This window comes from Rana temporaria, chromosome 5, assembly GCF_905171775.1.
Source record: "Rana temporaria chromosome 5, aRanTem1.1, whole genome shotgun sequence".
Taxonomy (NCBI): Eukaryota; Metazoa; Chordata; class Amphibia; order Anura; family Ranidae; genus Rana; species Rana temporaria.
The window spans coordinates 294230556-294244673 of NC_053493.1; positions in this window are offsets into that span (position 1 = coordinate 294230556).

Consider the following 14118-nt stretch of genomic DNA (forward strand, 5'->3'; position numbering starts at 1 on the left):
GATGCTCCCCCTGAGGCTCCCCCTGAGGCTACCCCTGAGGCTGGCACCAGTCAGGCCTCCATCAGGGGTAGCCCCTCCCACTCCTCCCCCAACAGGGCTCCTGCCCCAAGGGTCTCTCTCTCCCCTCCTCCCAGGCCACAAGCATCAGCTGCAGGCAGGAAGGCCACCCATAAGACCAGGGGGGTGGCCGAGTTCCTGCCTGCAAATCTGCAGAGGGACCAGGCCCGACGGACACACCATCTGGGTCAGGTCACCCGGACTTTGGCCCAGATGGAGGACAGCCTGGGCTCAATTAAGGACTCAGTCATGTGGGCACAAACTCCTTGGCGGTCATAACATGCATTTGTGACCTGCAGACCGCCACAGCAGGCGTGTCCCTGGAGGTGAATGCCCTGACCCAGGCTGTCAACGCAAACACCCAGGCTGTCCAGGCCAATACGGCTGCCCTCACTCTGGGCCTGAACAGAATTGCAGTGGTCTTGGAGGGCAGGCCAGCAGGAGGACAGTCACCAGGGGAGGCTCCTCCTACCCCTGCTCCCCCCCCAGGAGTCTCCCCTGGTTGGCCGTGCCCGTGGCCGGCCCAGGCTTAGCTCATGCTGCCGCCATTAATATTGGATGTACTTTTTTTTTTTTTTTATACTGTGATTATGATTTGTTTTATGTGTGTGAATGATGTATGAATGTGGGGGTGACATTCCTGATATAAAAAGGGTGTCACTCTCAGTTTTGGTGGATTAGGGATCACCAGGACCAGGGAGAAGTGATCCCAGGTCCATGTGAATGGTGTATGAATGACATAATTGGAGCCGTGGCGGGGCGTTGCTGCTCCCTAGTACCAGGGGGGGGGGGGGACTTGGGTCTAATCCAATTAGATGAGGATGTGATGTGTCTGTGCTAGGGACCACAGTGGGTGTGCATGCATGCATTCTCATTGTGCCATGATTAATGTGTGTTTACTGTGCAAAGATGCATTCTGCGAGGCGTCTCCTGGCTGCTGTTCCCTCAGAAGAGGGGGTACCCTCGGTTACTAAAGTCACTAGTATAGCTATGAGCATGGATGCCCCTGGCATGTTGGCATACAGATTGTTGTCCTGCAAGTGTGAGTGCTCAGCTCTTCCCTAACGGTGTTGCTTTAGCTGACATTTACACGGCTGGTGTAAAGTTAGGGCAGCTTTTATATGGTGTAACTTTACACCGTGAAACTAGCAAATGCGCACAGGGCGTAGCCTACGCTGCACAAGCGTACTTTTGTGGATCGCCTTATCTCCCTCATTTTCATATTAGCATAGAAAATCAATGGTGTGTCTAGCGTATTTTGCGCTTCAAGATGCACTGGTGTAATCGTTTTACGTCGGACGGAAAAATCGGGTTTTCAGGCGTATTTCGTTTTGAGGATAACGCGCAAAGATACGCGTGGCGCATTTTTGAATTACGCCGCGCATCTCTAGATATGTTGGCGTAAGTGCTTTGTGAATCTGGCCCTCTATTAGTATATGTAGTTAGCCTTCACATAACTATACCTGCTGTGTATAGGGTAAAAACCCTGTAATATTTTATGAAAACAATAAAATAATATTGTAACCGAAGAAGCAGCAGGAGGAGTGAAGGAAGCACATATCTACAAAATGAGTGAAGCATAAGCAGGGAGGTGTATGCACTGCAGTTATTCTTCAGGTACAGTTTCTACTTCAGACAACCCTCTTGAGAACAATACAGCAGCAATACAGTAGTGACATCCCCAAATCTCATTAGACTAGCAGTCAGAGTATCTTTAACCAGAAAACATGAAAATGGGACTTTAGTGGCACTCTGTAAAGTCATTATATACTTCTATGTGCAAGTAATGACCCACACATAATCATTGTATTATAAAAAGTTATTATTACAAAATTTGATTACAAGGTCATTACATCTTTGTTTAAAAAGACATTGGCTAAAGCACATGTACATATAACCACTAGAAATGAAACACCTTCTAGTCTTGGCCCATTAATACCTGTGAAAGTTTAGCCTGCAGTTTCCTACTTGTATTCTTACCTCCTTGCTGCATTGATCCTGCTAGACCAGTGATTATATTCACATTTGTTGTTTGGCTTCTGTGCTCACCTATAGATGTTGCCTGCTATACTGTGGGTTTTCAAATCTTTCCCTTCTATCACTTCCTGACCAGCCTCCTAATTTGCTTCCCTATATGACATGCTCAGTGCAGCCCAGATTGCCAGAACATTGGCTAGGCATACCTGGGGACTGCCACCAAATTCCAGCTTGCTGCAAGTCAATCCCCACCATCAGGGGCCATTGTAAAGAAGAAAGCTGAGACTTAGTCCCTGTACCATGGGGCATCCCTGGGCCAGCATTCTACAAGGGCTCACTACCACATAAATCTGACAATACCTTCCTTCTGTATGAACTAATGATAACTAAAAACATTATAGTAATTTAACCACTTCCATACCGGGCCTATTTTGTCACTTCTCTCATACATGCAAAAATCATATTTTTTTGTTAGAAAATTACTCAGAACCCCCAAACACTATATATGTTTTTTTAGCAGACATCCTAGGGAATAAAATGCCGGTCATTGCCACTTTTTATCTCGCACGGTATTTGCGCAATAATTTTTCATACGCCTTTTTTTAAGGAAAAAAACGGTTTCATGAATTAAAAAACAACAAAATAGTAGTTAGCCCAATTTTTTTGTACAATGTGAAAGATGAAGTTACGCCGAGTCAATAGATACCTAACATGTCACGCTTTAAAATTGCGCACACTCATGGAATGGCGCCAAACGTCAGTACTTAAAAATCTCCATAGGCGTCGCTTATTTTTTTTTTACAAGTTACAAATTTAGAGTAACAGAGGAGATCTAGTGCTATAATTGTTGCTGGCGCTCTAACGCACGCGGCGATACCTCACATGTGTGGGTGGGACTTACGTGTGTTTTCGCTTTTTTAATGCGATCTACCGGGGATAGGGGCGTTTAAATTTTTTTTTTATTATTTTATTCTTTATTTTACTCAATTTATTTTATTTTGTAAACTTTTTTTGACATTATTTTTGATCACTTTTATTCCTATTACAAGGAATGTAAACATCCCTTGTAATAGGAATGTTTCGTGACAGGTACTCTTTATGGAGAGATGCGGGGTCAATAAGAACCCACATCTCTCCTCCAGGCTGGAAAGCATTAGATCGTGAAAAAAAATTCACAGATCTAATGCTTTCAGCCGCGATTGCGGCTGTGTTTACATTCCGGGACCTGAGCGTGACGTCATAACATCGCACCCGGGCCTCCGACGATCATAGAGATGACTGGTGACCATCTGGTCACCAGTCTACTCTATGCTTTCCATCCGACACCGGCGGATCATTTCTCCGGGTCTCCGATGGCAAAGGAGAGCCCGGAGAAGCACCGGATGGCGGCGGGAGGGGGGGACGTCCCATCCCGCCGCCTATAAGAATGATCAAGCGGTGGAACTGCCGCTATGATCATTCTTATGGTGCACAGATTCGCCAGATGAAGAGATGGATATCTGAATGATGCCTGTAGCTGCAGGCATCATTCAGATATCCCCACTGAAAGTCCAGGACGTCATATGACGTCCTTGGGCGGGAAGTGGTTAAAAATACACAAATATCATGCTAAAAGTGAGGCAATGGTGAGGACTTTCTACATGTTTCCTAGATCAGTGTTCATTTCATCAGCAGATACTGAGGTGTTTCTGTAAATTGTATATTAGTTTGATCGTTTGGCTTTTCATTCCATATATTGGTTCTCATGCCATAACATTATATTCATCAAAAAAAAAAACGACTTACATATATTTCAAATTGTGCCTAGACATATATTACATTCTGAGATAAATGTATGTGTATTCTGCTGTATGGCATCCCCGGCAAGGTTTGGAAGGCCACAGGAAACCAGATCATAGGCACTTACCACCAATCTCTGCATATGGGCAGAATGATAAACAGGGATATGGCAAGTTTACTGTTCTACCCAGACACAGCAGTTAGTGGTGAGTGCCCTCGACCTAGTCCCCTGTGACCCTCCAAGCCTCCTCACCAGGGACACCATACAGCAGAATAGCATGATTTTATCTAACAGTGTGTTGAATCTGAGGTTTCTATCAGACAATGGGAGCTGCAAAGCAAGTTTTACCAATGATAGTATATACATGAAATAAATATGGGGTGGTTTTGGATTTATCCTACTTATTACAAATATGTATTATCTTGTCTATTCCTAAAGTTAGCAAGTCTTTCAAAGCTCTGATAAGGTAAATGGCGATGAAATACTAACAATGTTAGCTATAGAAATACACACAATACTTAAATTAGCAAAGAGCTAATTCATTTACAAAGGAAGTAAACATGCTAACATAAAATGCTAAAAGAATACAGAGCATATAACACAAAAGAGCAGGGGTGATACAATACTGTAAGTCCTTCCTTTTGGGTTATGTATGCTGGCTGGGCTCCAAGTAAAAGAGTAAGAGAGAGAACTCTAGCTGACTATTACTTTTCAAAGCTCACTCAGACACCACCCACACAAACACTCTCTGCCCACCTGTATAGTTCTCTGTTCAATTAATCTATAAGGGGCTGTTCTTCCTAATCACCAAGAAGTATGTTACCCCCCGAACATCTTCCAGTAAGTATACTGCAGTCTCCACCAGGTGGCAGCATTCGTCTATGAACCACTGCTTTGCAACAGCTGGCCTTTTGAAGCTTTGTTTACAGTCATGGCAATCAGGCACTTTAATCTTTATTAAATCAAGTGGTTTGAAGCAAATACTCCATCGCCAGGGGGAATGCATGACTCCTTTTTTCCAGATGAACACACTGATAAGCACTCTTTAGTTGCACCCACCATGCTGGGTAATCTTGCTCTGTTGGCATTCCAGGCCAGGTGTAATCAAGTTTCAACCACCCAGAAACATCTGATTTTAAAACAAAAAAATATGTTGCCTTACAATACATCATGAAATAACAGATATAATACCACAAATTAAAAACATATAACCTAAAAAAAAATGTCTAATCTAGTTTCCTTTTAAGCCTGTTACAGGCTCTGTATCTTGCAACTCAAATCCCTACAAGTCACTTGGATTGACCACAAAAAGTTAAGAAAAAAGTAACAAATTGTCCAAAAAAATCTTAATAGTTAGATGATCTTTACAATCAAATTAATTTTGTGTATGAAAGTATTATGAATAAATGTCCTTAACTTCCATTTCAGTTTCCAGAGCCTTCAACATAGCTCATCTATCTGCTGTGAACACATGAAAGCAATATAGGGAAGATAAAGGGTAGACCACAGTCAGGTGTTTCCTTTGTTTCACCTATTGAGTTTTCCTTACTTCTTGATAGGAAGTGGGCTGGAATCTCTCTAGCATGGATAAAAATAGTAATTAAAACGAGATACAATGTTTTGGTTGGTGTAAAAGTAAAACCCTAAGCTGGTGATTTTGTAATGGTAATTATGAAAGCAGCATGACTACAAAAAAAAAGAAAAAAGGGGACAATCTTCACTGCTGCTATCTACTATACGACAGTTGATTTTGTCTTTATAATAATTTATTGTATTTTAAATTCCCTTAGCATGGCTTGAAATTTTAAAAAAGTGCATTACACTATTAATTTAACACTCTGGACAGAATTAGAAAAAAATATTGGTGCAAAAAACTGTTGTGCGTGGGCGTTAGTCACATTAACAAAGCAGATAGACCTGGTTCAGGTCTATCTGTGCCATCTAAACCAATTTCTATTTCAGAGTAAAATAGAAACTGATGAAGTTCCATGCCTAATAAACAAAGGGATCACGGCAGTTTTCAATGTAGAAAACTGTTTCAGACCCCCATCAGATTGGATGCAGTGTATAGGATACGATCTGTCTGTCAGAGACTCTCTCTGCACAAACATAGCCTGGATATACAGACATCTACCTGAGGATAAGGGAGGGTGGTAAGAGGGAGCCATAGCAAGCAGCTCCAGTGCTCCTGCACTCTATATTGTGTTTGGTGCAGACACAGCATAGAAAACCGAGCAGATTGCTCCTAATTACCAAAGAGGTTTTGGGGGAGATTTACTAAGACTGGTAAACACAAAATCTCGTGCATCTGTGCATAGTAACCAGTCAGATTCTAACTTCAGCTTGTTCAGTTAAAATGGAAGTCCAGGCTAAAACTAAAATCTCTGCATCTATAGCCACCAACATTCTAACACAAACCTATCTAGCCCTGAAATATCCAGGCCATCTGGTGACGTCATATAGAGGCCACGCCCCATTATGACATCACTGCCCCATCATGACTCTGCCTCTGACATGGCGGATCTGGCATTACACTGGCAGAGCGCATTGAGGCAACATTAGAAGAAGAACAGAGGGAGAAAACAGTGCAGAGAGGAATCCTGGCAGAGGCCAGAGAGGGCTAGAAGACATCAGCGGGGAGGGGAGAAGAGCTGGCAGAGGCAGAAGACATCAGCGGAGGAAGAAGAAGAGCCAGAGAGGAGAGAGGAAATCGGAAGCGACACCGGAGCTGCCTTAATAAATTACTTTCAAAACCTTTGGAGTGGGGGGGCACAGAGCCCCCTGCCCCAAAGCACCCACCCCCCATTTTTGAGGGCATGCGGCCTGGTATGGTTCAGAAGGGGGGGTGCTCGCTCGTCCCCACCCCCATTCTTGACCTGCCGGGCTGTGTGCTCGGTTAAGGGTCTGGTATGTATTTTGGTGGGACCCCACGCCGTTTTTCGACGTGGGGGTTCACCTTAAAATCCATACCAGACCGAAGGGCCTGGTATGGCCTTGAAGGGGAAACCCAATGTTATTGTTTTTTTTACATAGAGTTTCCCCTAAGGATTAATACCAGACATGTCCAGATCAAAGTCGGATTCCTGTTCATTGAAATCGGACAGATGTCGGACTTCAAGTCACAGGGCAAAGTCGGATCCACAGTTGTATGACAGTCATGTTGTACCAGTGTGAACCTGGCCTCAATGTCAGAGCATTTGTCGTACCAGTGTGAACCTGGCGTAAAACCCAGAAGCTGATTGGTTACTAAGTACAGCTGCACCAGATTCTATGTGCACCAGTTTAGTTAATTAGCAGCAGGATCTGCTCCATTTTCTCAGTTTAGAGGAGTCTTTGTTAATTCCCCCCATTTGTTTATTAATTAGAAATATCAAGGTAATTTTTTTGTGTTATCGCTTATCATTTGTACTTTAGCTTATTGAATGCATTTGCATTTTAAAGCAAGTATTTTCTTTTCAAGAGTCCCATTGTACTCACAAAGACATCATGGAATTGAAAGTGATGGCGTGGAAAACAGTGTGTTCTAAAATTGGACTTTTCAATTAAGGTGCCAAGGAAGAATACAAGGAAATAATCTAGCAAAATTATTTGTGATTTATCTATTTGGCAGCTAAATGGTTTTGCCCCTGTACTGCTGGCTGACTTTATACTACACTGTACTCAAGGTACTAAACAAGAAAAAAAAATGGTTTTAAAAGGGTTATGTTCCCTTACAGGACATTATTTACAATTGCCCATGTAATTGCTCCTATATATGGAAAGACTATAAAAAGTAGAGGTTTGTGCTATATGTTAGAGACATTTAGAGAACAGAGATGGGTATTACGTTACTAAATCTAGAGTTGTGTTGGCAATCAAGACTGCATGCATAATTAGGTTTTGTTATGCATATTTTATGTTTATTGTTTACAGTGTCCTTGAGAGATATTCTGAAAGGATATTGCACAGACTGAAACATTAGGCACAATGGGTGAGAAGAGTATTTTTCACAAGACAGAAAGACAGCTTCAGAAATGTTTATTTTATATTTTAATCTGCCAAGCCAAGGTATAAAACAGATCTTCCCTAGCATGGTCAGTTTGTGTTTATGCCCCCAAGTTTGAAGCTGGCCATAGACAGATACAAATTTCTCCCGTTCAGCAGAGACTGACCAAAATTTGGTCAGTGTGTGGCTATCGATAGATCAGCTTCTATCAAATGGAAACGTTGAAGAACTTTTGTCAATCAGCGACTGCACCCACTAATCAATGTTGTATACAGTATACAGTTGCAATAAAAAGTATGTGAACCCTTATGGATTTCTGCACAAATTGGTCCTAAAATGTGATCTAATCATCATCTAAGTCACAACAATAGACAATAACAGTCTGCTTAAAATAATAACACACAAACAATTAAATGTTACCATGTTTTGTATTGAACACACCATGTAAACATTCACAGTGCAGGTGGAAAAAGTATGTGAACACTTGGATTTAATAACTGGTTGAACCTCCTTTGGCAGCAATAACTTCAACCAAACATTTGCTGTAGTTGCAGATCAGATGTGCACAACGGTCAAGAGTAATTCTTGACCATTCCTCTTTACAGAACTGTTTCAGTTTATCAATATTCTTGGGATGTCTGGTGTGAATCGCTTTCTTGTGGTCATGCCACAGCATCTCAATCGGGTTGAGGTCAGGACTCTGACTGGGCCACTGCAGAATGCGTATTTTCTTCTGTTTAAGCCATTCTGTTGTCGATTTACTTCTATGCTTTGGGTCATTGTCCTGTTGCAACACCCATCTTCTGTTGAGCTTCAGCTGGTGGACAGATGGCCTTAAGTTTTCCTGCAAAATGTCTTTGAATTTTCTGAATTTATTTTTCCTTTGATGATAGCAATCCGTCCAGGCCCTGATGCAGCAAAGCAGCCCCAAACCATGATTACCCCACCACCATACTTCACAGTTGGGATGAGGTTTTGATGTTGGTGTGCTGTGCCTCTTTTTCTCCACACATAGTGTTGCGTGTTTCTTCCAAACAACTCAACTTTGGTTTCATCTGTCCACAGAATATTTTGCCAGTACTGCTGTGGAACATCCAGGTGCTCTTGTGCAAACTGTAAACGTGCAGCAATGTATTTTTTGGACAGCAGTGGCTTCCTATGTGGTATCCTCCCATGAAATCCATTCTTTAAAGTGTTTTACGTATTGTAGATTCGCTAACAGGGATGTTAGCATATGCCAGAGACTTTTGTAAGTCTTTAGCTGACACTCTAGGATTCTTCTTCACCTCATTGAGCAGTCTGTGCTGTGCTCTTGCAGTCATCTTTACAGGATGGACACTCCTAGGGAGAGTAGCAGCAGTGCTGAACTTTCTCCATTAATAGACAATTTGTCTTACCGTGGACTGATGAACAGAAAGTCTTTTGGAGATACATTTATAACTCTTTCCAGCTTTATGCAAGTCAACAATTCTTAAATCGTAGGTCTTCTGAGAGCTCTTTTGTGCGAGGCATCATTCACGTCAGGCATTGCTTCTTGTGAAAAGCAAACCCAGAACTGGTGTGTGTTTTTTATAGGAGAGGGCAGCTGTAACCAACACCACCAATCTCATTTCATTGATTGGACTCTAATTAACTCTTGGAGATGGCATTAGTCTAGGGGTTCACATACTTTTTCACTACAGTGCATATAAAACAAAAGAGCAGGGGTGATGCAATACCATAAGTCCTTCCTTTAAGGCTCTGTGGCTGGGCTCCAAGGAAAACAAAAATAACTCTAGCTGACTAGGGATGGGCCGAACCCCCCCCCCTCAGTTCGGTTTGCACCAGAACACCTCGAACAGCCTAAAAGTTCTAGCAAACATGCAAACCCCAATATAGTCTATGGGACACAAACATGAGAAATCGAAAGTCCTAATTTTAAAGGCTTATATGCATGTCATTGCCATAACAAGTGTATGTGGACCCGGGTACTACCCTAGGGGACATGGATCAATGCAAAAAAACGTTTTTAAAACAATTGTTTTGTCAGGAGCAGTGATTTTAATGATTTTAATGATGCTAAGGCTTCATTTCCATGGACGTTTTTACAGCCACTTTTCTGAGCGTTTTTTGCAGCTTAAAAATGGCTCTCCATGTTAGTCTATGACCTCATGCCCACCATAACGTTTTTGAGCTGTAGATGGCTGAGACGTTTTTAAGCTTCAAAAAAAGCTAGGACCAGTGCGTTCTGAAGCTCCAGCGTTAGAGCTGTAAGCCTCGTCCTGCGTTTCTTTCTCTATTCAAAATCAATGGTTCCCTATGGGAGCCCATTGATTTGAATAGAGGTCGCACCAGAAGTCGGATCAAGATGATCCGACTTTGCGGGGCGACTGGTGTGCAGAGAATCTTAAAGGGGAACCCCGCGCAAATTAAAAAAAATAGCGTGAGGCCCCCCCCCCAGGATGATACCAGACCCTTTGGTCTGGTATGGATTTTAAGGGGAAAACCTACGCCAAAAAAAAGGGCGTGGGGGTTCTCCCAAAATCAATACCAGACCCTTATCCGAGCATGCCGCCCGGCCGGTCTGGAATGGGGGTGGGGATGAGCGAGCGCTCCCCCTCCTGAGCCATACCAGGCCGTATGCCCTCAACATGGGGAGGTGGGTGCTTTGGGGCAGGGGGGCACTGTGCCCCCCACCCCAAAGCACCTTGTCTCCATGTTGATGGGGACAAGGGTCTCTTCCTGACAACCCTGGTCGTTGGTTGTCGGGGTCTGCGGGCGGGGGGCTCATCGGAATCTGGGAGCCCCCAGATCCCGGCCCCCCACCCTACGTGAATGAGTATGGGGTACATTGTACCCCTACCCATTCACCGGGAGGAAAAGTGTCAATAAAATAAAAACACAACACAGGTTTTTAAAATAATTTATTAGCCAGCTCCGGGGGTCTTCTCCGCTCTTCGGGGGTCTTCTTTTGCCTTCGGGGGTCTTCTCCCGCTCTCCGGTGCCGTCTTCGGGGCTGGCCGCTGCTATCTTCTTGCAGCACTTTTACTAGCAGCGGTGCAGCCCGCTCTTCCTCGTCGCCTTCTGCCTTCAGCCTTCTTCCTTCTTCCGATGTTGCCAAGTCGCTCCCTCTCGCTGTAATGACAGGTGCGTGATGATTTATATAGGCCTCTTATGCCCTCACAGTCCTAGCATGCTCCGGGTAATGTCGTCACCACCCGGAGCATGCTGGGACTGTGACGCCATAAGAGGCCTATATAAATCATCGCGCACCACACACCCGGCATTACAGCGAGAGGAAGCGACGTGCAACATTGGAAGAAGAAGGAAGAAGGCAGAAGGCTAAAGGCTGAAGGCTGAAGGCAGAAGGCGACGAGGAAGAGCGGGCTGCACCGCTGCTACTAAAAAAGCTGCAAGAAGATAGCAGCGGCCAGCCCTGAAGACGGCACCGGAGAGCGGGAGAAGACCCCCGAAGGCAGAAGAAGATCCCCCGGAGAGCGGTGAAGACCCCCAGAGCTGGCTAATAAATTATTTTAAAAATCTGTGTTGTGTTTTTATTTTAATGACATTTTCCTCCATATACCCCATACTCATTCACGTAGGGTGGGGGGCCGGGATCTGGGGGCCCCCTTATTAAAGGGGGCTCCCAGATTCCGATGAGCCCCCCGCCCGCAGACCCCAACAACCAACAGCCAGGGTTGTCGGGAAGAGACCCTTGTCCCCATCAACATGCGGCCTGGTACGGCTCAGGAAGGGGGGAGCGCTCGCTCGTCCCCACCTCCATTCCTGACCGGCCGGGCGGCATGCTTGGATAAGGGTCTGGTATTGATTTTGGGGGAACCCCCACGCCGTTTTTTTTGGCGTAGGTTTTCCCCTTAAAATCCATACCAGACCAAAGGGTCTGGTGTCATCCTGGGGGGGAACCTCACACAATTTTTTTTTTAATTTGCACAGGGTTCCCCTTCAAGATTCTCTGCACACCAGTCGTCCCGCAAGTCGGATCATCTTGATCCAACTTCTGGTGCGACCTCTATTCAAATCAATGGACTCCCATAGGGAATCATTGATTTTGAATAGAAACAGAAAAACGCGTCTGAAAACTAGCGCGGCAAAACGTGCATTGAATTCAATGCAAAACGCGGGAAAAAATTGCGGGAAAAACGCTGCTTTTTTTCCTGGCGTCTGTACTAGAGCCCGTTTTTTAAAATGTCCATGGAAATGAAGCCTTAAAGTGAAACAATAAAATTGAAAAGTCCTTTCAATATTGTGTCTGGGGTTCCCCTTAGTCTGCATGAAAAGTGGCTCCTCTGTGCGATCTGTAGAACAGTGTTGCAGCAATAATGACATTTTAAAAAGAAAAATGTAATTCAAACTTGCTTGTGATTGTAATGTATTGGCGGTTCCCGGCAATATAGATAACATTTTTTTTCCATATTTGGCCCTTTGGGTCTAAATCCTGGTGTATCAAGCCATGTGGCCCATAATCTGTCAAATTTCCCAGGATTCCCTCTATGTTGATATATATATTTTTCCAGGATAAGGGTATTACCCATGTGTTTAATCCAGGATTTACCCAAACCTTGTCCCCATGTTGATGGGGACAAGGGCCTTTTTCCGACAACCCTGGGCTGTGGTTGTGTGCGGGCACGGGGCCTATTGGAATCTAGAATCTAGATCACGGTCCCCATGTAAATGGGTATCGGGTACATTGTACTCCTACCCATTCACCAAAATAGTGTAAAAAAGTAAAAACCACAAGAGACAGTTTTTGACAATTCCATTATTAAAAAAAGAAAACCCAAGTGTCCCGAGATGTAAATCCATCGTCAATCACGCAGCCAGATGCAACCGAAAAATCAAAAACAGCAATGCTGTTTTTTTGCTTTGACAGTTCTTATATAGGCAAGGGCTGGGCCACCCACTGATGTAACTGGATGACCCCGCCCCCTCCGATGTTACATGACTGGACGTCATAGGGGGCAATGACGGTTAATTCACCGGGTGGCCACGCCCTTGCTCACATAACAGCTGTTAAAGCCATTTGGCCTGGTATGGTTCAGGAGGGGGGCAGTCGCTCGCCCCCCCATCCTGACCTCCAGGCTGCATGCTCGGATAAAGGTCTGGTATGAATTTTGGGGGCCCCATGTCAATTTTTTTTATTTTGGTGTGGAGTTCCCCTTTAAGCCCATGCCGGACCCAAAGGGCCTGGTATGGTTTTGGGGGGGGGGTGGACTATGCCATTTTTTCTTAATTCTGTCATAAGGTTCCCATTAACCACTTCATTACAGGGCACGTTCGCCCATTTCTGTCCAGACCAATTTTCATCTTTCAGTGCTCTCACATTTTGAATGACAATTACACTGTAGCCAAACAAAACTTTGATTCTTTTTTTACACAAATAGAGCTTTATTTTGGTTGTATTTAATCACCACTGGGTTTTATATTTTTTGCGATATAATTAAAAAAATAGCAAAAATTTTGAAAAAAAACCCTTTCTTTTTAATTTATATTATAAAACTAGGGAAATAGTAAATTTTTGTTCATAAATTTGGGCCAACATTTAAACTACTAAATAACTTTGGTAAAAAATAACCCAAATTAGTGGATATTATTCAGTCTGTGTGAGAGTTATAGGGCCAGATTCACGTAGGTGAGCGGCGGCGTAACGTATCGTAGATACGTTACACCGCCGCAAGTTTTCATCGCAAGTGCCTGATTCACCAAGCACTTGCGATGAAAACTACGCCGGCGCAAGGCGGGCCAATTCAAATGGGCGTGTGACATTTAAATTAGGCGCGCTCCCGCGCCGGACCTACTGCGCATGCTCAGTTACGCAATTCCCGTCGTGCTTTGCGCACTGTGACGTCATTTTTTCAAACGGCGATGCGCGTAGTGTACTTCCGTATTCCCGGACGTGTTACGCAAACGACGTTAAATTTTAAATTTCGACGCGGGACCGACGGCCATACTTTATACAGCAATACGATTGCTGTGTAAAGTTAGGGCAGGTCAAATAATGACTAACTTTGCGACGGGAAACTAGACTAGCGGCGACGTATCGAACGCGAAAATCCATTGTGGATCACCATAACTCCTAATTTGCATACCCGACGCTGGTTTATGACGCGAACTCCCCCCAGCGGCGGCCGCGGTACTGCATCCTAAGATCCGACAGTGTAAAACAATTACACCTGTCGGATCTTATGGATATCTATGCGTAACTGATTCTATGAATCAGTCGCATAGATAGAAACAGAGATACGATGGCGTATCAGGAGATACGCTGTCGTATCTCTTTGGTGAATCTGGCCCATAGAGTCTACAAGCTTTGGTGCAAATC